The 24,923-nt window shown below is 30.1% G+C and overlaps 1 protein-coding gene across 2 annotated transcripts in view; it reads left to right on the forward strand.

Annotated features, from left to right (window-relative positions):
- LOC129910308 (teneurin-a) overlaps nt 1-24,923 on the forward strand; it is a 301,855-nt gene that overhangs the window by 195,011 nt on the left and 81,921 nt on the right. The window lies entirely within an intron of this gene.

Below are 24,923 nucleotides of genomic sequence, written 5' to 3' on the forward strand. Positions count from 1 at the left end.
ATTTTCTTTCTTTTTAATAAAAAATTAATTTAATACATAACACAAAATACAATAAATATATTTATGTTTTTTTTTTTTTTTAAATCATATTATAATTTTGTTATCATCGTTTTTAGTTTTTTATTTTTGCTGTAAAACATAACTATACCGACATTATTCACATATTTTCAAAAAAGACTATAGAATATCAAAACTTTAGGTGCAGTTTTAAATAAAATTTTCTATTTTTGCTTTTTAAACAAAAAATTGAAAATTAGAGAAAATCATAATTTAATAAAAAAGAACATGGTTTTTGAGTTGTATTTTTTAATTTAATTTACATATTTTTGTATTTAAGATAAGTAGAGCTATGGTAATTGTTTATATTTTTTTTTATTTTTCGTTCAAAAGTTATTTTATAAAAAAATGACCAAAGAAGAGATATTATGATGAAAAAAAAAAATAAAAGAAAGCAGAAAAAAAAAATAAAAAAAAAATAATATATATAACATGAAACTAATCCTTATATGTTGAAACCCTAACACTTTGTCCAAATGTCCCAATTGTCTGCGTCTATATCATTTGTTTTATCTGTTCAGTCCACATAAAATATACACACAAATCATAATTTTACACAAAAATTATATATAAAAAAAAAATTTATATTTTTTTTTTAATTTTTTTATTTTTAAATATTTTAATTTTTTTTTTATTTTATGATTTAAGTACGCAAAGTTTAGGGAGTTTTCAATTTAAAAATGTGGTATGAATATTTAATCAAAACTAATATTTAAAAAAAATAAATTATTTAAATAAAAACAAGATTTTTTATAAAATTAATAGAAATAGAGAATTCATAATTAATGAACTTTTAAAATAATATTAGTCTTACTATGAGCATTTTAAAATTTATAAAATATGAACATTGAGCATTCAAAATATTTAAAATATTTTTCTGTATTGATTATCTTTTATTTTATTTTAATTTTTTTTTTTTTTTTCAAAAACAATCAGATTCAGAGCAGAAAATTAAAAAGTTTTAAGATGTATTTTATGGTATTGTAGAATTAAGTGCCTACTATATTTTTGATATATAGCTTCCTCATTTAGAAAAACTAAAATGGTTGTTCAAAAATGAAATTATAGGCCCAGTTCTAAAATTAATACAAAAATAGAAATCAACTTGATTCGAAAGCCAAGTTGATTTCTGTAAATTAAAAAATGAAAATATAAAATAGTATTGTCTAAAACTATTAGAAACCTGGGTTAAAAATTCCATAATAGTAATAATGTTCCACCCTTAAATGAATCCTAAGGAAAAAAATCTTCATCGTCAAATCAGAGTATTTTACTGTATAAGTACTATAACTTAAATCATTTGAATAAGGTACTAATTTAATGAAATTTAATGATCTGTAAAGTTAAATTATAGGTACTCCTACTTGTCATTTCTATAACCATAATGTTTTACCACATAATTGGATGGAAATTTTATTTGATAATTGTGTTTTTGTTGACGAAATTGCATCGATGCTGGCCAAAGAAACGATATTTGCCAATTTGAGATTATTATAGAATTAGATTGAACTACAATATCTTAAGCGATCAAATTTTGCTTCTGGGCACTGTTTTTTTTACTTGCTCTATAGGCCAAGTATTGGTTTCGTGTCGAAAAAAAAATTGAGGTTTTAATCAAAACCAACATTACGATGATGGAGAATTCCGAAAAAGTGGGTCTCGCAATTCCGTCCGTGCGTCTGTACGTCTGTGCGTCTGTGCGTCTGTGCGGTTGTGCGTCCATCTGTACACATTTCCACAGCCTAAACGGGTGGATGGATTTTCTTCGAATTTGGTACAGATGATTTTTATGGAATTCTGAAAGTTGGTTTTTTTTTGTTTTTTTATATCTCGTTTAGAACGTATACCTCCCATACAAAAAAATACGATATTACGAATTTCTCGAAAACGGCTCTAACGATTATGATTAAACTTTGTATACGTAATATTTAAAGCAGTGGCAATAAAACTGCATTTTTATTTATTCTCAAAAAAGTCAAATAACAAAAAAAAATTTTTTTCATTTAACATAATTTTGCCCTAAATGGCGGCTCTTTCCCAATATCAATTTTTTTTTTTTAATTTAGATCCAGCTTTTAAAATCTACAAGTAGACTAACATAAAAGTGCTTTGAGCTGCAAGAGCAAGTACGTGCGACCCCAGTCGTGCATTTTATTTTAAATTGAACTATGAAATCGTGTAAGTGACTCTCACCTGCTAACTCCACTTAAAAATGATTACAAAAATTGATTAAAACACAAAAATCATCCATTAGGGATGTCTTTTTTGGCTTTCTATAACCTTTTTTTCTGCAGATTTGTCCCAGTTTCACGGTATTTTTTTGAAATTCCATACCAAAATTTTTTCAATAACATTGAATCTTAAAGAAATTTCACTCATATGAGTCAAATTGAAACGTCACAGACAAAAAATATTGGTTTTGCACTTCCACCTGATTTTTGTTTAGCTAAATTACTTCGGTTCGTTTTGAAAAAAAGTTAAGATAGGTATTGGTGATTAAGCTTAATTTTAAAAATTATTTAAAACCGCGCTTAAAATAATAAAGAATTGAATGAGTGTCAGCAACCACCTAACTTAACATTTTTGAATTTTTAACCTTAACCCTACATCCACTTTTAATAAAAAAATAATTCACATCCTTTTCATCATCAAAGACACTAATCATTATTCGATTGTTTCTAAAACAGTAAATCATTCACAATAAAAAAGGAAGAACAAAACAAATTTTATATGCAGATTTCTTTGAGGGTATAGAAAAATGTTTCCTATTTGAATATACAAAAAATCTTTCCATTTAGTAAACGCTTCCGGATTTCGTTGCGTGTTGCACGTTTTCTTTTTTTTTTTTGTTTTTTTTTTTCGAGGGGATGTTGAAATTTTATTATATCTTTTAGGTACTGGGATATTTCGAGGGTGTCAATCAATAGCAATGGAACTCGAAACAACATTCATTTCCAATCATAAAGCTCACCTTGTGTTGTATGTGTATTATTATGATGATAGACTATAGAGAGAATTTCAACTCCTAACAAATAAATAAATAAAAAAAAAAAAAACAAACTGAAATCCTTAAAGAAAACGAACTAAAGAGTCCCTTTCATGCGCCGCTTACAAATAACAACAACAATACGAGCAATAAAATTTAAGAGGGATACACTAAAAATGGAAATTGGTTTCAATACAAGCTTAAGCAAGAATGAAGTAAGAAAAAAAAAAACGTCTTTACCTATAATAAAAAATAAAAATAGAAAAAAAAGAAACACAAACTTAACGAAAAATCAATAGACACCAAGTTCTGCTGCGCCTGCAGTGAAGGAATTCCTTAAAAACATATAAGATAACTGCCTATGGGCTCAACTGTGTGTTATTAAAGGGCTCCGCTTGGGAGAAAATCTAAGTTTTGTCATTGTTTATGGCTTTTTTGGCGTTATAAAACATATTGTTACATATGACGAACTTCTATTAATTGTATTTGTGAATACTTGGCGAACTCTTGAACTTATTCCTATTCTTCTTTTAATTTGGTAAGAAATCATTTCTTGAAAGTTCAATACCATTTAAGAAAATAGAAGAAATATGCTTTTCCAAAAATCGTTGTGTTGTTACTCAATAGTTTCGACTTGGTTACCTAAGTGGTGGTCAAAATTCTTCGTATTCCCCAATTAACTGGTCTCAAGTAGCACAAAAGTCTAAAATACACCAAAATATTTGGAGTATTTTTTGCACTTTCGTGATATGCATTTTAAATAGGTATAAAAAATATACCATTTTCTCGTATATAATAAACTCCGCTGGTTAAAAAATTAAACCGATTTTGGTATATAAATAGAGCTAGTGGTATAAAAAATGAACTGGTTTTTGGTGAAAAATTATTCCTTTGAAATTGAAAAATACACAATAAATCTATGGAATAAATTTTAATGTATTTAAATTATTCTGATTTATAATTTGAACCAAAGTTTATTTTTTTGACCTTAAATAGTTTGATGAATTAAAATGATTTCTTATGAAATAAATGAAAATAAATTATTCTCTATCACAATACAATTAACTAATGATTAAATATGAATTTGAGTGCCTAATTTTAGAACGAAACTAATTCCATCTACTGATTTTAGATACTACCCCGTCTAAAAATCGAGCGCCTCAAAAATTTCAATGAATTAATGATTTTTTTTTTTCGATTTTAAAAATCAGTTTTTCAAAAACAATAATTTTTTTGTTGTTTTTACATTTTTTTTAGAAGCGTTCTCTTATTGTAATATAAACGAATCGAAAAAAAGTAAGAATGCGGGATAATTAGGCCGATATAGTACTATTATAGTAAAATAATTAATCACTGTCTTCATTATTTAAATGGCGGCCATGGAAAAATATGACGTCTCCCACTTATGCAGTCTGGTGAATTTTATGTCCACAGGGTTTACTTCCTACACCAAAGAGAGTGCACAAAATATACCGTTTCGGTTCATTTGAGAATCGAATAATTTTATGCAACAATAATGCTGTACTATAAAAACAATTGAATATTGGCGTATTTTTTGCACGGAATCTTAAAAGAAATGTTGAAATTTTGCACAGAAAAGATGATGGTATAATTTTTATACCATCTTTTTTGATAAATACACCATTTTATTCAAATTTCTCAATTTTACACCAAAATTAATGAATTTACACCAATTTATACACCAGTGTGCTACTTGAGGTATTTCTTTAGCGGATTTCTGAACTTTTTTAGTTTCAAATCTTCATTCAATCATTTTTTCATTCCGTCCCTGGATCTTTCGATACAAGATTCTTTGCTGAAATTCCAATGAAGGTCCTATATTGGGAGGCTTAAACGCTCTCTTTCTTTTTTCAAACATTCTCTATACCCTATCTATCTTCATACCTACCTATTTCAAGGTGTGAGAGAAAACGTAAGCACACCATTTGCCGTATAAAGGATAAATATGCAAATATCTTTCAAAGTCGACGATAATGTTCAACGGTACATTTCAAGCATAGCAAATTGTATTCCGTTTTTCCGTTCTTCATACAATTTTTTTTTTTTTTTTTCTTCTAAGATTTCAGTCAGTAGTGTATACAATACATAACTTTCTTCTTCTCTGTGTTTATATTTTGTTACGTTTCGTTACCGTTCTTTCTTTTTTTTTGCTGTGCAATTCGAATATACTGTCGCTTTTTTTTTTCCTATCTTCGTCCTGACTATAGTAGTGCTTTTGCTGATGCTATAGGAGTGGATCACCAAGAGACGACGACGACGACACCTCTAAATCCACCTGAAGTAGGTTTGGTTGTTGTGTATCAACAAAATACCATATTTGTGCTGAAATTTGTGGACGGTAAATATGTGTATATATTGAAGAATAGAAACAACTTGCTCACAAGGACTTTGTATTGAAAATGCCTCCCTCTCTCTCTTTCGATAGATATACCTGTAAAAGTCTATCTGTATAAAGGAGAATAGAGAAAGGGGTGAGATAATAACACAGAAGTACCCTTTGAATAATCAATAGTAATTTTATTGAATGGAACAACTTTATTTTTTTTTTCTGTGAGAGTGGTTGGGTGAGTAATGTTGTGTTATTGCCTTATTAGGTTGATCAAACTTCTTTTAAGAAATTAGAGATTTAGTTTGTTTGTTTCCTTTGAGATTTAAAAAAAAAATGCAGCACTTAAATTTGACCAAATTTCTTTATTGTTACGGTTGAGTTTGACGTTGCTTAGTTTTTAGTTTTTAACGACTAAAAATAGGGAAGAGTTCTCTAAAATATTATATTCACAGTTTTTAGGAAAAATCAATGATTATTAGGTATGCCAAACTTAAAAGTGCAAAAAATCTGAGTGCTAGAAGTTTTTTTTCGCTTAATAATTAGGTGTGTACCTTGAATCTAGCCACCATTAAATTCATCATAACTCTTACGTCTATGGGGCTCCTTCTGTGTACATATGTATGAATAAATGAATAAATAACATAATAATCATGTTAATTTAACACGCTCCCAACTTTGATTTAACAAGAGACGTGTAAACTTAACGTTTACCATGTCAATAACGTGTGAGTATTGATAAATTTAATAGTGTATAGTGTTACTTTAATGCTTTACCTAGGACCAATAGCCAAATGGTCTAGTAGATTCAATAAGATCGTGTTAATTTAACACGTATCGTAAGATTATTTTTGACAAAGCTCATGTAGATTTGACAGGATCATCGTGTAATACATCGATATTTTCGTTAGTATTTAACATGATCAATCTTGCATTGCAATTTTACCCACTTTAATATTAAATAATGGTGATTTTTCTGTTTTTTGTCGAAATAACCAACAGAATTGTCAACAAAAAAACAATGACAAAACTTCAAATAATCAAAATGTTGGTATCGAACTATAAATATTTTTTTTCTGAAACATGAACTGTTAGTTTTTTTGTTTTTGGCAATTGACAATATGGCGGGCCATGGCATTTTATATTAACGACGAATATAGGCAATATTGATGTAGCTACAGCATCTATTTGGTACTGAAACAGTTGATATAGTGTACTCATAAGCAAATTAAATCGACTAAATATAGTTCATCAAGTTCACTGAGCACATAAAATACACTGTGAAAATAGTTAACATAGGGTAAAAAAAAACTCAACAAGCGACCGACCTTACCGAGTGCACTGTATTCATGAAGAAGGTACACCAAGCACTCCGAAAATAATTTGAGTACAATGAGTTCTCATAGTACATCATGTACACAGTTTTACTCCTTATAAATTGCTTAAAACATTTGAACTATAACAAGAAAAAAAGAGTGTACCCTTAAACAAAGTAAACCGTAAGTTAGCCCAGTATGTACATCGATTACAATGAGTACATTATGTTCGCTGAATACAATAAGTTCACTAATTTTACCAAATGCACAGTTGAGTTTTGGTTAAAGAATTCTACATAAAAGTAACTGTCTTGAACTTAGAACAACGTGAAGGAAAGATATGAATAGCTTGTACGATTTATTTTATTTAATTCTTGTGTACTGAATACTTAATTTAGAGTACACCAAATTTGAAAATTCGCCGTCCAGAAATGTCCCTCAAAATCGAAGTTATATAGCGACGAATAAAAAAAAACCAAACACTAGCATTAAAAAAAAAAGAGTACAATGAACTACAAAATGGAAAACTAATTTGAATCTTTAATTAGGCAATAAGTAGACAAAGAAAATAGGCACTACAAATCATCATTAAATACTGCACATTTATTGTAAAAAATGCTTTCAAGTTAAAAGGGACCTAAAAATTCAGAACTTTAATTTCAAAATTTCGTTCCACTAAAAAAAATTTAAATTCGAGTTTCTATTACGTAACATTTTTTTTAGGCAAAAGAAAAAAAAATATGAGTTCATTTATGAATAAAAAAATACTTTTTTCTTAACCATTCTGTACAAGTTCAGTAACATATCACATACACATATGTATGCATAAGTTGTGCCTCTCTATGGATGATTGTTAAAACTACTGGCGTGGTTTCTTTATTAACACTTTGACTCCAAAAAACTTTAGCAATTATTTTAAATTTAACTGCTGCCTGCCACGTTTATTATATATATGTACCTGTATTTCATATAAGTACATATCCACACAAAAAAAAAACATATAAAGGCAGTATACTCTGGGGTCGTTGAGACATGGCTGTGAATAACTTTGAGCTTAGATTAAAAGCTTGAGCACACTATCAACATCACAACACCACTCCACAACCATCACTACCGACCGCCAACATGTCGTCCCTGAACTAGTAAAAAATATATACATATAAACGAGCACCGCCATGCACCGAAGTAGTATTTTTAAGATACGATACGAGTATTTTTAGAAAAAAAAAATAATAAAAGGATTCATATACTGACAAAGCAATGCGGCTGGTTGATAGGGTTGACGTTTAACATTTTGACAAAAAACTTGTTGCCTGTATAAAAATGAAGAATTTTTTGAACTTTTTTCAGAGACAGCCTTTTGTTTCCTTTATCCATTAGAAAAAAAAAAACTTTTTTTAACTGTGGTTAGCTATGAAAACCTTTAAGTCATCTCTGTGGCTTTTTTTTTTAATCGGTATCGATTCAAACAAAATTCCTGAAAAAAAATTCCTTTCACAGTTTCTCTGTTTTTTTTTTATACGAAGTTGAAAAGGTTTGTATAAACCCTTTAAAAGATTATAGCTATTTTATTTTTTTCTCCCTTTGGTAACCCTGTGCAATTCACTATTTTTTTGTGGGATCTGAAGAAAAAAAAAATATCATTCCCCTCGCTTGTTTATGGAGTAAGGCTTTTTTTTTAATGGATTTTGCAGGCAAGCAAACCGCGCATTGAAAATAAAATAATAAATATACCTATTTTCCTCTAAGAGTAGCCTCCACTCATACACAGTCAGTATTCGTGGTTTTATGCACTATGCAGACTTAAAGGATTCCTATTTTTTTTTTTAACCCACCACCAACACCATCGTCTGTATACGGATTGGCATGTGATGTTAAAGTCAATATAAAAGGACTTGGGGCCGCGGTTGAATTGGTTAAAAGACTCAATTCAGGGACTTTTGACCACAATAAAAAAGTATATAACTGCCATATCATTATTTTCACTCTGTCCTAGTATAAAGGATTAAAAGGACTGACAAAAAAGTTTGGTTTTTGTAAAGAAAAAAAAAAAAATAAATTGATGATCATTTTGTTTAGTGAACTAAGAAATAACCTAAAGGCACGGTATTGTAAGGTACAGTTATATAACCTTTTTTACATGGTCCAACTCAAGATAGTTATTGAAACGTAATCTAAAACCTCTTCCAACGTCAAGGACTTCAAAATCTTACTATTTTTTAAACTACCCAAAATTGCATGTAACTTCCCGTTGAACATGCAAGGTAGAGCTGTAGCAAATCGTATGTATTCGTTACTTAAATGCGGATATTCACTTCAGTAACGAGTAACGAAACTTTACTTTCTAAACAATATCGTTACTCGTATGTTTCGTTACTGGGTACTTAAGTAACGGAACAAACGACATACGAAACATACAAGTAACAACGCGATTCCAGTTTCAGTACTAAATCCGATATATGTATGAGATACGAATCGAAGTGATACAATTTGTCGTATCTCGTAACGGTATCGTTACCGTAGTCAGTTAACATTCTGACATTCAAGATAATTATCTGAGAATTCATTCAAGGTCTTGTTAGAAAGTTTTACGATGTAATCGGTTTTTCATTTATGCAAGAGCAAAACAGAAAGGTAGACAGGAAAAAAAAATAAGCTGTCGTATAATTTTTACACTGGCTCCCATAACTTTAACAAGAAATTTTTTGTGGGATTCCAAGCTTAGCTGCATTCTCTCCTGTCGGCAAATGTCCTGTGCACTCCTGATTATATTGTAGCTGAACCACAACTTCCTGAAAATAAAAGGGCTTAGTAAATTTTGCCCTTCAGCTATACAAAAAAAATATTTAACTACTCTTTCTTCGTGTAAATGAAGGGAGTTACTGATTCTAGCATGACTAATCCATTAGCTTAGTAGCCAGATGAGCGGTTGAAATTCAGCGAATTTCGCAAAAACCGGTAAGAACTAGATACATTCATGCTTTCAGAAAAAAAAAAACACACGCTTAAATCCATCCTTGAGCCATCGCATCGGTGAAGACAGTTGTTTCGAAATCTCTTTTTGCTATGTCTTCCGCATATTCCTTCCTGGAAGGGAGTTTATAAACTTTACTTAAGCTCTGCGGCTGAGGCTACCACATTTAAAGAATTCAAAGATCGAAATGTTGATAGGTTCTTGTTTGCTTGTTCAGCAAATTTGATTTCATGAGTCTCAAGACGCTGCAAAACTTAACAGTCGGCCCTAGCGAGGTATCCGTCGGAGCGGAAAATTCTCCGACTTCATCCGAATTTTGCTTCGAGGTGCGCTTCCGACAGGTAAAAAATTTCCGCTACGATGGATACCTCACTAGGGCCGTGTGAGTCGCTAAGAGTCTTGCGAATGGACTTTGTTACAATCATTTTCATGAGTTGTTGGAGTTTTCTTATATATTGGAAAAGTGCATTCGTTTTAGACTTTTGGGTTCTGGTATGGTCCCTATGATATACTCTGGCCATAAAGTCACCGGTGGTGGTGTTAGCAGTTCTGTTTGCTTTCATAGATATCTAATGCCCACCTTTCTTAGCCTTTAATCACAAGGGAAGCAATCGTATTATTTTGTTTGCACTGCTGTAGGATATTTTTTTCACAGGAAGTAGTAGGTATATCAAAATCATCCGCAGCAGACAAACAACAATGAAAGACTTCCTGAAAAATTGTACTTTGCCACCAGTTAGAAGAAAGTTCAATAGCCGACACAGTCAAATCTCTTCTTCAACTGATTTTATTTGCACAGAAGTCAAGAAGCCAAGTTCTTTAGCAACTTTTGCACTGCACCCTTATTTATAGGAAATAACTCAGACCACTCTCTAACTTCCATACCAATGCAACGATGCCAGAAATTTCGAACTCGCTTCATTTCTTGTTGGTCAAAACCAAACTCCTTACCTACAAAATTTCAACTACCTACGATGAGTAGTTTCTGAGATATAGGGCTTCAAAAATCGCGAAAACCGTAACTGACTCACTGATTCACTGACTCATTGACAGATCATCAAAATTATGAAGAACTTCCCGCTGTGTCGTAGAAACTTGTAATTTGGCGCGGTGATGGGTTTTAAGTACCTATATACAAATAAAATAAAATGCACGACTCTGGTCGCACGTACTTGCTCTTATGCTTAAAGTTACTCTAATGTTAAAGCTTTTTATTCAAGAAAATTAAGAAAATTTAAAATTTTATATTTTCAAGAAATTAAAAAAAATAAAATCTGTTTTTATAAGTAATTAAATACCGTTTAAGATGATCTTTTACAAAAAACAAAGTATGCCAGTTTACTTCTTGTATAAAAAGGAATTTTTAGAAAAAAAATTTCGAAAATCGTTAGGGCCGTTTTTTTAAAAATTATTTTTTATCTATACAAATTTTCTATCATTTTTCAAAAAAAAAGGTTGGTATGCCATTTTGAAGAAATAATTTATTTACGCATAAAAAGGAAATTTCAAAATTTTTCAAAAAATTAATTTTTCAAAAAAAAATTTTGAAATATTTTTTAAAAATCCAAAAATGAGTTTTTTGAAAATTTTAATTTTAATATTACCTTTACTTAAACGCTTTTGTATAAAAATTTTCGTTGAAATCGGGGTATTCTTAAATTAAAAAAACCGTTCTATGACAGGTACCGTTAATAACGGTAAAAAAAATAATTTTTATATTTCGAAAGTTTGCTCTTATGTGCAAAACTTTATTCAATAATTTTAATCAAAATCGTTAGAGCCGTTTTTGGAAAAAATTAACTTTTCTATTTTAGTTATATGACAGGTAGAGCTGTAGGAAACCGTATGTATTCGTTACTTAAATGCGGGTATTCACTTCAGTAACGAGTAACGAAACGTTACTGCCCAAATAATTTCGTTACTCGTATGTTTCGTTACTGGTACTGAACAAGTAACGAAACATGCGAAACATACGAAACGTGCGAAACGTGCGAAACATACGAAAAATACGGAACATACGAGTAACGACGATACTCCAATTCCAATACCAATTTGGATTGGATATACGAAATGCGAAACGAAAACAAAATGGTACACTGCATTTGTCGTGTGCGCATTATTTCGCATCTCGTATCGGTTCGGTATCATCATTTATGTATTTTACGATTTTGTTGTTTTGTTTTTGTGTATGTATATCAAAAGGGGTAAATAAGAATTCAGTTTCTTTCTCTTTCGTACCTGTTTTTTATGGACATGTGGGAGTGAGATATGTGAAAGTGTGTTTGAGTGTAGTGTAGATACATTCCAATTAGAATACCAATTTGGATAGGTATACGAAATGTGAAACAAAAACAAAATGGTACACTGCATCTGTTGGGGCATAGCCGTACTTGTATTCTGTTTTCTCCTTTTGTAATTAATAAAAAGAATTTTTCTTTTCCTTTGTTTGATTTGTTTAATTTATTTTATTCTTTAGTTTGATTCAAACAAATAATTACAATTTTGGTTTTATTCGTGGTTTTAAGTTTTTGTTTTTTTTTCTTTTGATTTCAAGTAGGTACTACTTTCTTGCTTGTGTGTGGTGAGGTGGTGTCTGACATGAGTGACGACAACTTTGAATGAGAATATGGAATGAATTTGACTGAATGAAATGATTGAATGGTTTTTTATTTTAGGTTGGCTGCAATGACAATTTTTAAGTTTGGACCGGGAGGAAACGAAACATGGGCGTGTTCGGGAATGAGGATAATTTGCGTTCCGCAATTTTCCCTAAAACTGAGTACGCTTTTTACGTATTCGTTTGCGGTTCCCTTCGGTAGAACATTCTGAATTGAACAGCATTTATCGCATCTCGTATCGGTTCGATATCGGTATCATCACTTCATCACCACAACGCAACCAATCTGTTTATGGCCTTTGTGTTAATAGTTGATATTTAGCTTAAGAATGTACAAAAGTTTTTTGGTTTTTCAAAAAATTAGTTTATTTTCGGTGCAAAATTTTCAACACAAAAAAAAACAGAGAAAACGAGGTTTGAAAATCACTCTCAATAGAAAAAATAAATGAAAAATTGTTCGACATGGTTGTATTGAAGTGTTAATATTTCGAGATCTGCGCGTTGCACTTTTGAAATAAAGGTCTCTAAAGAATTGTGATAAGATTACTGAAAGAATATAAACAAAAAATTACCCAAGTTTTGTCTAAAAATTTGGAAAAAAATCAAAAAAGTTTCCACGTTTGATTAAAAACAAAAACGAAAAAAATTCAATATAGCTACCTTTAAACTCTTATTACATCAGAATGCCGCAACTAATTTTAATGTTTATGACCTTAAAATGTAGCTTAGATTATAGAAATTGTTTTTGGTTTTTTTCAAAAAAAAAAAAAAAATTAACACCCTTATACCAATGTACGAAACATACTTAAAATACCAAACATACCAAACGCATCAAAGACATGAAATATACGAAATGTACGAAACACACGAAGCATGCGAAAGTAACGAAAGTAACGAAACATGCGAAACACCCGAAACATACGAAATATGCGAAAAATGCGAAACATACGAAAGTAACGAGTAACGATATTATTGATGCGGGTACTAGTATCAAAAGTAACGTATACATGCGGGTACTCATTTTGTCGTTACTTTTACAGCCCTAATGACAGGTATACCGTTAGTTTTGGTCCTAAAAAAAAATTTCAATTTGTCCTCTAGGGAATCACCCAAAACCAAGTTTGAACAAAATCATTAGAATAGTTTAGGCTGTAGCTCGAGGTACATACAGACAGACAGACAGAATTGCCGGACAGAATTGCCGGAACCACTTTTTTGGCATTCTCCATCGTCGTAATTTCATGTAAAATTGTTATCTCGAGTTCGATTTTTTTGTACGAATCCTAAACTTGCCCTATAGTACCTATATCGCAAGTAAAAATTGAAAATTTAAAATTATCAATTCAGGATGCGCGGTAACCGACCATTTTCGCTGAATTTTCATCAAAAATATGAAAGAGATTTCAAATTCTACAGCAATACCTTACAAAAATCACAACAAAAACTTTCCTGTTAAAAAAAAGAGCACAGTTCTCCTTTTAAAAAACGTTCATTGAAATCACGTATTTTTTTTGTTAAATTCTATTTCCAAAAACGTTTGACACCCAAAAAGTAATCAAAAAACAAATACGCCAATATGCCAAAATGTTACCTCTCAAAATTTCATCAAAAAATATGTCCATGTTAAGATTTTTCATGCATTTTGTAGTGAAATATTTCGAAATTAAGTTCTTCTAAAATTTTGGATAGGTATGCAACAAATAGTTGTCTAACAGTTTTTATATCTGTCTTTCTTAGGAAACTATCATTTCGGAAAAATTTATGTTTAAATCACGTTTTACATTATTTATACTCCCATCGTGGTAGAAAAAAAAAATCAGATAAAAAAAAAATTATTAAAAATGCAACTTTAATTGGAGGAAATCAAAACACGTTTTTTGAAGTAGGTACACGTTTGTTGATCCCCTCAGCCTCACTTTTCGTGATTTAATTTTTTTTTTCTTTTCATTGTGATTTCTCTCGCAAATCCCAAATTCCCTATCATCCCTTATCACAAAATTCGAAAAACAAACCACACGAATAAATCTTCATTGTATATCCTTGGTCCCATAGTGGCGGGCGGCAGCACAAGCAAGCAGCCAGTGTGGTGGCGGGCGTCGAAGAATTTTTAATTCATTTATTCACTCAAAATGCAGTGTACTGTCTTCAGAACAAGCAGTTAGCAAGCAAGTCTGTTTCTGCTTTTGCTTTTATCCTTCTGGTCCTGCTGAATAAGCCATGCAAGTTGAACGGAACATTACCTGCATTCGAAATGATGATTATGCTCCAACTGATTTCAAACACAATCATTTGCTATGCCACCCCTCTTCAACTCAACAGTGTAGCACACCACACTATTGTCGTTGTCGTTGTCGTCATAGTTGTAGTTGTAGTAGTAGTTGTCGTTGTCGTCCTTGTATACTTTTGGGAGAATCCAAACGGCAAAAATTTATATACTATAGGAAAAGTAAAGCAAAACTAAAAATAAAAGAAGAAAATTAAAATATAAAACTAGGTATCTAGATATTCAACTGCATTTCATGGAATTGCAGTTTCAGAAAACTGTTACTCTACTTCATACATATAAATTCGCGAATATAGAGGAAGAAGCAGACAAAGAAAAAAGTGCAATGTCCTTTCCTTGTCAACTCAACACCCTCAAAAACCATACTCCATTTTTTACTCTATCTACCCCCATGCCACCCCCACTACTGCTTCTTTCTGAATATAATTTACTTTAGTCTTCTTGTCTATTTTCACTTAAAAACAATTTGCTTGATAGCGAATTTTCTTCCTTCAATTTTCTGTGTACCAGTCAGTCAGTCTCTGGAGGAAAATTCTAAATTTTTACACCCTCTCCCTCTGCAATTTTCATCGTCTTCTCCTTCCTTTTTTTTTCTTTTTCTCTATATTTTTTTTTTGTGTCTTTTTATTCGTCCTATTTTTCTTGTGGTTTCACAATGACGACAGCTTCCTGTTCCTGCTCCATGTCTTTGGTTGTTCTCTTTAGTGTGCGCGGACGAAGATGATGAAGTACATAATAAATGTATAACGGTAAAGGAAGAAAAAGAAACAATAACGTTGAAAAGTTTCGCTATTTTGTAAGTCGCAATCAGTTTCCAATTGAATAGAAAGCAAAATTATAATATCTTTCCGAAAAAGCTAGAAAATAGATACTCATTGTTAGTGTACGAGTACCTCCTTATAGCTAGCTAGATGTTGGAGTGTTGTAAGAGTAAATAATTTTTTTTTTTTTTTTTTTAGTTCGTCAGAAACAGGATCTACTTCCGGGAAGTTGTTGAGAACGTTTAAAATGGAAATAGTTTGTTTTTTTGTAGGGGACTGAGAGACAACTTTAATTTTAAACCCTAACTTTTGAAAAATTCTTCTTTAATGTATACAGCAGACTTCGACATACTTAAGTGTGTCATTTATTGGGAAAATTTATGATACTAAAAAAAATAACAAAGTATACAATGCTTTTAACCAAATGCAGACAACAACATTTCGTGACTGACCAACTGAATAGAATTGATGTTGATCAACTCCAATAATCTAGGTTGAACTTTATGTCATACTACTACTTTTTTTTGTCCAGGTATGTGTAGTGTATACATACGTGTTGCACGCAGAGTTAAAAAAAAAAAAAAATGTAGGTAACTTGCGTTGTCCTGATGTCCTGCAATGAGTAATTAAAAACTTATATTTCTGTTGCAGTAGGTCAGGATATACTTACGTACATGAGTTGGATATGTAATCTATGTTTCTATTTTTTTCTATTATTAATGGACGACAATAATTTAAAGTGGAAAAAGAAAAAGTGAATACAAATATTTGTTGAAACAGACTTCGGTATAGAAAGATATATCTCTATTATATAAGTTTTAATGAAACGAAAAATTTTATCTTCTTGGAATTAAAACTGCAAATGTTGCATTATTGTTGGTTGGTTTAGGAAATATTATATAGCGCACAATTCCAATTATTTTCTCTTTATTTTTTTTTTTTTTAATTGCAAAAGTGATATTCTTCCACTTAAAATAATTGAAAAACTTATCTTCGTTAAAGCTTTTTAATTCTTAGTTTCAAGATAATTATTATATAAATCTAGTGTTGATATTTTATTTGAAGACAAATGATAAACCTCTGGGAATTTAGAATCTTTTACAAAATGAGGTTTTTATCAGTTCCCCGTAGAGTAGTTATGACAGAGCGATGCGATGGAATGTCACAATAGAGAAGGTTTGAGTTTGAATTCTGCCTCCTTGTTATTATACTTTGAAGCCTATATAATTGACCCGTGGTTTCTAGTGCTTTCAATTCTAGATGTTATGTATTTGATAACTTCAACCCATATGGAACATTTTAGCAAAGAAATTAACTATATAAACTGTGTGTTTTCGGAAAAACAGTATACATACTAAGCTCAGTAAAATTTTGTTGGGGAAACAACAATAAATGATAGCTAAAGATAAATAAAAGTTTTTTTTTGTTGATTAACAGAAAAAATTTTTTTCTAATCTTAAACATTTTTGACCTTTCAAAAATAAAGGATTTTTAATAGTATAGTATATTTTTAATAGTGTTGTTTACAGCATAAAATTTTTACTCAGTTAAATACTGAATTCCACAAAAACACCCCTATTGAGTTTAGGTCCCAAATTTTTAGATGTGCTAAAAAAGAAAAAAATCTACTCGAGTGACGAAGCATATATTTCAATGAAAAAACTTGATGAATTAGATGCAATGTAAATGCAACTTGAGCATTGATATCAGCACACGTAGAGTGATAACTTTTCGGTCTTAGGCCCAATTTATTCACACTCTATTAAATTTAAAGTCGCCGTTAAAAAAGGGAAATTTTAAAATTTGTATGCGATTTGACAGTTTTATAATTTGTAATGGAGCCTTTAAATGTAATGGAGAGTGAATAAATTGGGCCTTAGTTTGATAAAATATTATAGAAGTAAAGGCAGCATGAGTTAGCTACCGAAATATTTCAATCTGAAATCGTTTGATTTTTTTTTTTTTAGTTTATTATTTTTTTCTTGATTTCAGATTGAAATATTTCGGTAGCTAACTCATGCTGCCTTTACTTCTAAAATATTTTATCAAACTAAGACCGAAAATTTATCACTCTACGCGTGCTGATATCAATGCTCAAGTTGCATTTACATTGCATCTAATTCATCAAGCTTTTTCATTGAAATATATGCTTCGTCGCTCAAGTAGATTTTTTTTTCTTGCTTCACTGAACGCTACTTAAAATCAACCCGCCTATATTAGAATAATTCATAGTTAAAAAAATCAAACTTTTTTCTTGTATAACAACGTTATACAACTGTTTCTTGCTTATTTCAATTGAAAATTATTCAAATCCTAAAACTGTATTTTTCTAAATAACCTAAGGCTGGGTTTTTGAGATACACCTGACACTTAAATACGTAGGTATCAGTCCTTACAATCCAAGAGCCACCAATCGTGATCAAACTTAAACAGACCTTTCTTTTGATGTCTCACTCGAATTAATTAGCAAGGGGTCAATTTTGAATTTTTTTTCGATAATCTGAAAAAAATAAATTTGTAATTTTTTTAAATTTCAGAAACTCGAAATTAGAATTATTCAAATGTTTTTTGTTTGCTTCATTTTCTAAATAATCTGACAGATGTTCCAACTGCTCTCTAAGGCTGGGTTTTTAGATACACTACCCAACAAAATAAAAATTATCGCATATTAAAGGTTTTCTGTTTTTGACTGCAACCTAATGAGGGCGTTGATTTGAAAATAAAGTTAGTTCTTGGTTGCATCATATTTTTAAAAAGTAAGTTTGGAATTTTTGTCCCTTAAAAAACATTGTTTAAAACAAAATTGTAGTTAAACGTAAAAGCTGGCTTTAAAATAAGGTATAGCAATTCAGCGTTAGTGAATCTGTTTAATTTTTAGGAAATGTCTTAAAAAAAGTAAAAACCAAGACATAAATATCTTTCAGCATACCTATAATAAGAACAAAAATGATGCAATAAAAAAAAAAAGAGTTTTCCGTGATGAAAATTTCACCTCTGCACAACATTAAAATAGGTTTGCGCAACCATTCGGGGTAAAGATTTTTATTTTGACAATAATATCATTTTATTGATCAAACAAATTATTTGCTGGAGGACAAAAATCTATGTAATATAAAAATCTCTTGTCGCAGTGTTTGTTACCAAACTCCTCCGAAACAGCTGAACGGAATTTTGTACGCATTACGGGTAGGTCTAAGAATCGGCCAACATCTGTTTTGCATACACGTCTATGGTTAGGGTGGTCCATCATATTTTTTTTTTTTGTTGTTGATTTTGGAAAAACATTTTTTTTTAAATTTTCTTAGACAATTAAAAAGTACATACATATAACTTCAAATTTTAAACATTCTAAGACCAACCAATATTTTTTAATCGCAATTTAGCTATATTGTTGAAAAATAAAGTGTTTTATTATTGCGATACATTTTTTCAATGTTTTTTTTTGTTTTTTTCTGTCGAAAAAAAATATAAATATTTTATCACATTTCTGGAAAAGGTATGCTCGACTCAAGACAACACCACGTTATACACCCCCACAGCTTGACTCAATCATAACACGAGTCAATCATAAAACAAGTCAAGATTCAGACTTTGGGGAAATGACAGAGCATCAGTCTTTATATTCAGAATGTGAATTTGTGTAAATTTAGCCTACTCATATTTATTGGAAAACTCACTTTTGAATTCGTTTTTAGAACGTATAAGGCTTTAAAACTGCATACTCACATTTTGGTTATACCTATACTCCCAAAATTAGATGTAGGCTCTCGGTTTAATACTAAAGACACGAAATTTCATAAAAAAATAATTTTAATAAATTTTTTTTTGTTGGACCACCCTAACCATTTAGTATGAAATATACATAGGTGTTTGCCGATTCTCAGGCAAACTCGATATGGCCACAAAATTTCATAAAAATCGTTCAAAACAAAATATGTAAACAAAAATTTTGTTGGACCACCTTTACCATCTATATTAAAAAATAGATGTTATTCGATTCTCAAACCCTTCCGATATGCACACTAAGTTCCATAAAAATCATTCCAAAAAATATTAAAAAAAATGTTTGTGAACCACTCTAAAGAAAAGGTGGAACGAAGTCCGCCGGGTCAGCTAGTATTCAAAAATATTTTCGGCTAATGAAATCCACTCCGGCCAAGCAAATCTATTTCGTCTAAGTGTTTATACTCTTATTTTTTATTAAAAATTTCACTAGGCTAATCACGGAGCTTTGAGAATTGATTGGCTCCTCGCTTATTATTTCTTATTTTAATCTAAGTCCCTGAGTTAAGTGCGATTTCATTAAAGAGGTTCAGGGTTAATATTCAGCTTCAACTGGTAAATTTTTATTGAAAAAATCTCCAGGAGAATGGTTTAGAATTGTCAATTACTACTATTGAAATGATAAATAATGAGAAATAAGAAATAACCGAAATCATTTGCACTCTAGTTAAAAAAGTCTACAAACTTGATTAGGTAATCTAAATACCTACTTTAAATTTGAGGACCTACAAAATATAATCTTATATATAAAAATGAGTTCGTTAAGTGTGTGTGGCCGATAAACTCGCGTTTGGCTGGTCCGATTTTGGCAATTTTTTTTTTTGTTTGAAAGGTATTAATATGTAGATGGTTTGTATCAAAAAAAAATAATATCTTTTCTTCCATCTTTACATAGCTGTCAATTTGTACTAGTAAAGAAACACTCTCGCTTTAAAAAAAAAAAATACTTAGCTTAATGTGTAAACAAATTTCAAAATAATTATTATCGTTTAAAGCCTGACTTTGGCATTTTTATTAAGAAAACATTACTCAGGATAGCAAATCGAAAGCGTGTCGTGTGACATTACATGTAATGTAAGCTGATGGTGGAATAAACCTAATCAGGAAAATAATTTACCTTATTTAAGTGTTTTTTTTTTGGTCAGCAAAACATACTTTAAGTATCAGTGTGACCATTTCTACATACATATTTCTATATTCTATTCTTAATTTTTTGTGGATTATATAGTAAAATGGAAAACTTTAAACGGTAAACTATATAATTTGTATGCGATTTGACAGATTTTTAACTTTTTTTAATTGCGATTTTAAATATAATGGAGAGGGAATAAATTGAGGTTTTTAGAGATCTAAAAGTTGTTTAATAAAATAATAAAAGCTGGGGAATTTCTGATCAGCAAAGGAAAATTTCTTTACACGTTGTTGCAGCTTGAAAATCTCAAGATCAGACTACAATGCGACAGGGGTGCGAATTTGGCTGCACACACATGAAATGTATAATCAAATTCTGATCTTCGGTCTTATTTTTACGAATAAAACACGGGCACAATTTGGAATGTTTACTCCAAATCGTGTAGAGCACGATTCTTGATCAAGTGGAAGGACGATTGCATTGAATTAAAAATGTTTGCGAAAACTAATGTGTCGAAGTTAAATGATCAACAAAAGTATGTGTACGAAACAATTAAACAAGGTGTGATCATTCAGAGTTTGGGTTTGTTTTTTCAAATGTTCCTGATGGTACGGGGAAAATATTTTCGCTATTATGTGGATGAGACCACAATTGTGCACTCAAAATTAGTTGAAGCTTTAGATTTCACCTTGATAGATTTGCGATAAAGTCAAAAAATATTGGAACAATGTTCGTGTATAAATACCCCCATGTAGGGGCAAGAACTTTTTTTGTTAGATGTTTTTTCAAAACGTATTATTTTGTTCAGTATTTTTAATTTTTTTTTTAACTATGTAGTTAATTACCCGACGGAGTTATAGAATTCTTTCGATTTACCAGGAACTCCGCAATAGGATCGCCAATTATATTGCTTCGGAATATCAATCAACCTAAGCTTTGTAATGGTACCAGACTTGCCGTAAAGAAAATTCAAAGACAAAGATGTTTTGATTCATCGAATTTAAATGATTCCATTAGACTTGCTTTTTGATTTTAAACATTCGCTTTAACTATTCATAAAACGCAAAGTCTATTGTTGAAAATATGAGGTATTGATCTAACCAAAAAACATAAGATTAAATTGAGAAAAATATAAATTCACTTTTTCGGTTTTAAATTGGGTTGGGGTCGAAATTCTGTAGGTATGGGCCAAAATTCGGATTCCAAAATTCTGTATTCCAAAATTCTGTATTCCAAAATTCTGTATTTTAATATTCTGTTAATTCAAAATTCTGTATTTTAAAATTCTGTATATTCAAAATTCTGTAAACACAAAATTCTGGATTTCAAAATTCTGTATTCCAAAATTCTGTAGGTACTCCAAAATTTTGTAAATGATAAAAGAAAAATTGTTTTGATAATGAAAAAAGTGCGCACTTTTTTCATTATCAAAACAATTTTTCTTTTATCATTTACAGAATTTTGGACTACAGATTTTTGATATTTTCTATGCAGAACCTTGAAGCAGCTTGCGTTCGACAGTTTAAGTTAAGTGTTATGAGTTAATCGTGATATAAAGTGAATTCGTAAAAAATGGAAAATATTAAATTTTATAAAAAAATTTAATTCAAGCCAGCAGAACACGAATTTTTTCTTTTTCAAAAATCACAGAAAAAAAAATTATTTTTGTAAAATTTTTTTTTTTTGGAATTTTTGTTGGGATTCGTAGATCACTTAATTAGCACCTAAATATTATACCGAACCCAAATTTTTTACTAACAGTTTAAGGCATTTTCTGGTAATTGCTCTGCTAACTTTAAATCAAGTTAGCAGAACATTATGTTTTTCCAAAAGTAGGGGAGCACTTGATTTAATTTTGGGGTACTTAATTAGCACTAAAAGGTCCAATAACAAAACTTATGGTCTGCTGACCTTGCTCTGCTTAATTGAGGGACATGTTTTAATGTAGAGATTTAGAATTACAGAATTTTTAAAAGCAGAATAATGGATTTGCAGAATTTTGAAAAACAGCATTTTGGATTTACAGAATTTTGAAATACAGAATAATAGAAAAGCAGAATAATGGAATACAGAATTATGTTCATACAGAATTTTTGCTTCAGATACAGAATTTTGGTCATACAGAATTTTGGAATACAGAATAACGACCCGTTCCCTTTTAAATTATTTTCACACAGGTTCAATTTTTTTCATAAATGCACTCAGCGAAGCGGGTGGGGTTAGCTAGTAGCTTATATATTATTATTTAAAAGCATTATTGGGGAAAAATATAAAACGATCTCTATTCAAAACGCTAATCCTACGCATATATTAAAAATTTCTAATGACTTTGAAAAATTATGTAACAGTGTTTTCATAGTAATGTCCAATATTATTGGTCCTTATGTGCAAATTTTCATCTATTCAACGCTTTCTGTTGGTGTGATTACAAGTCTATTACAAATGAAAATAGTACGCATCCGATAGTTAATAAATTGCACGACTGGGGTCGCACGTACTTGCTCTTATGCTTAAAGTAACTATAGTGTTAAAGCTTTTTATTCAAGAAATTTAAAATTTGATATTTTGAAGAAATTTCATAAGTAGTATAAAAAAATTAAATCTGTTTTTATAATTAATTAAACTCCGTTTTAAATTATCTTAAAATAAAAAACAAATATGCCATTTTATTTCTCGTATAAAAAGGTATTTTTAGTAAAAAATTTTCGAAAATTGTAGGAGCCGTTTTTTAAAAAAATAATTTTTTTATATAAAAATTTTTTAACATTTTTCAAAAAAAAAGTTGGTATGCCATTGTGAAGAAATAATTAATTTACACATAAAAGTTAAATTTCAAAATTTTTCATTGATCCGTTTTCAAGAAATTGATTTTTCAAAAAAAAATTTTGAAATATTTTTTAAAAAACCAAAAATGCGTTTTTTGAAAATTTTCTAAAATTTTAATATTATCTTTACTTACACACTTTTGTATAAAAATTTTCATTTAAATCGGGGTATTCTTGAACGAGATATTCATAAATTAAAAAAACCGTTCTATGACAGGTACCGTTAATAACGGTACAAAAAATATTTTTTTAATTTAAAAAGTTGGCCCTTATGTGTAGTACTACACACAAAAATTTTAATCAAAATCGTTAGAGCCGTTTTTGAAAAAAATTAACTTTTCTATTTCCGTTATATGGCAGGTACCGTTAGTTTTGGTCATAAAAAAAAAATTTCAATTTCCCCTCTAGGGAATCACCAAAAACTGCTAACTACCAAGTTTGAAGAAAATCACTTCACTCGTTTAGGCTGCAGCTCCAGATAGAGACAGACACACAGACACACAGACAGACAGACAGACAGACAGACAGACAGACAGACAGAATTGCCGGACCCACTTTTTTGGCATTCTCCATCATCGTAATGTCATGTAAAATTGTTATCTCGAGTTCGATTTTTTTTACGAATCCTAAACTTGCCCTATAGTACCTATATCGCAAGTTAAAAATTAAGAAAGTTACACTTCCACAGGGTTTGAGATTTCAGAAAGGCCATATACAGGGTCTGAAAATTCTTGACAGTTTTTCCTATATCTATATGTTTATACTGTGGCATCCTTTGAATTTAATGTTCGCCAGTCGACAGTTCGACAAAGCCTCAAGTAACACACTGGTGTATAGGTAAATTGGTGTAAATTCATTAATTTTGGTGTAAAATTGAGAAAATTGAAAAAAAAACGGTGTATTTGTCAAAAAAGGTGGTATAAAAATTATACCATTGTCTTTTCTGTACAAATTTTCGTTGCTCCTGCATACTTTTGACCCTATTATTTGTACAATCCAAAGCAGTGGTACTGGCTGTTCTCTTGTACTAGCAAGTAATCCATAATGCTCCAATTTTTTCAAGAAAACTTCAAAAACAGTTTTCGAAAGTATTTTTATGCTCCTTTTTTTTTGTTGGTTGAGGTTTTCTTAATTCTCCAATCGTCTTACCGAAGAATTTGCAAGTAAGCTTTATGAAAAACTACAAAAAAAAAATCTAGCAGGAACTTCATTTTAAAACACCCAGTGTATTTAAAAGTACTTTGTAGTCTTCGCGGTTCTTTTTGTTCTTTTTTTTTTTTTGTTGTAGTTGAAACCCCTTAAAGGTAATTTTTTCCATATTAATAGGAACTTCATGAAGAAAAATTAATAAAAATTATTTTTATTTTAAAAATAAATAATAAAAACTTCTGTTTACTAGCCCATTTATTTAACTGCTTTCAAACTCAAATACGTAAAACGTAATTCATTTCAATTCTTATAACCCGCCAATAAACCTAAACTAAAAGTTCTTAATTTTACAATTTAAACAAAAAAACAAAAAAAAAAAAAACATAAAAAACTGTTAACAATGAAAAATGATTTTGCAAAAATGGTTTAAAATAAAAAAACAACAAGTTTGCTTTCATTTCCATTGTGTTCATCGAAGTGATAATAGCTTAACCACGTTCAATCACAAAAGCGAACAATTCAAATTCCAGCAAAAGCTTATTATCAAAACGTTTCAAGCGAATCTCTCTCTATTTTTTAATCCGCATATCCTTTTTGTAAAATAAAATATAAACCCATTTTTTTTTAAAGCGATTTCTCACAGCTTTACCCAAAGTAGATTCGGTATTCTGATTAACGCAAATTTACAGGCG

This window comes from Episyrphus balteatus, chromosome 2 (genome assembly GCF_945859705.1).
Source record: "Episyrphus balteatus chromosome 2, idEpiBalt1.1, whole genome shotgun sequence".
NCBI classification, from domain to species: domain Eukaryota; kingdom Metazoa; phylum Arthropoda; class Insecta; order Diptera; family Syrphidae; genus Episyrphus; species Episyrphus balteatus.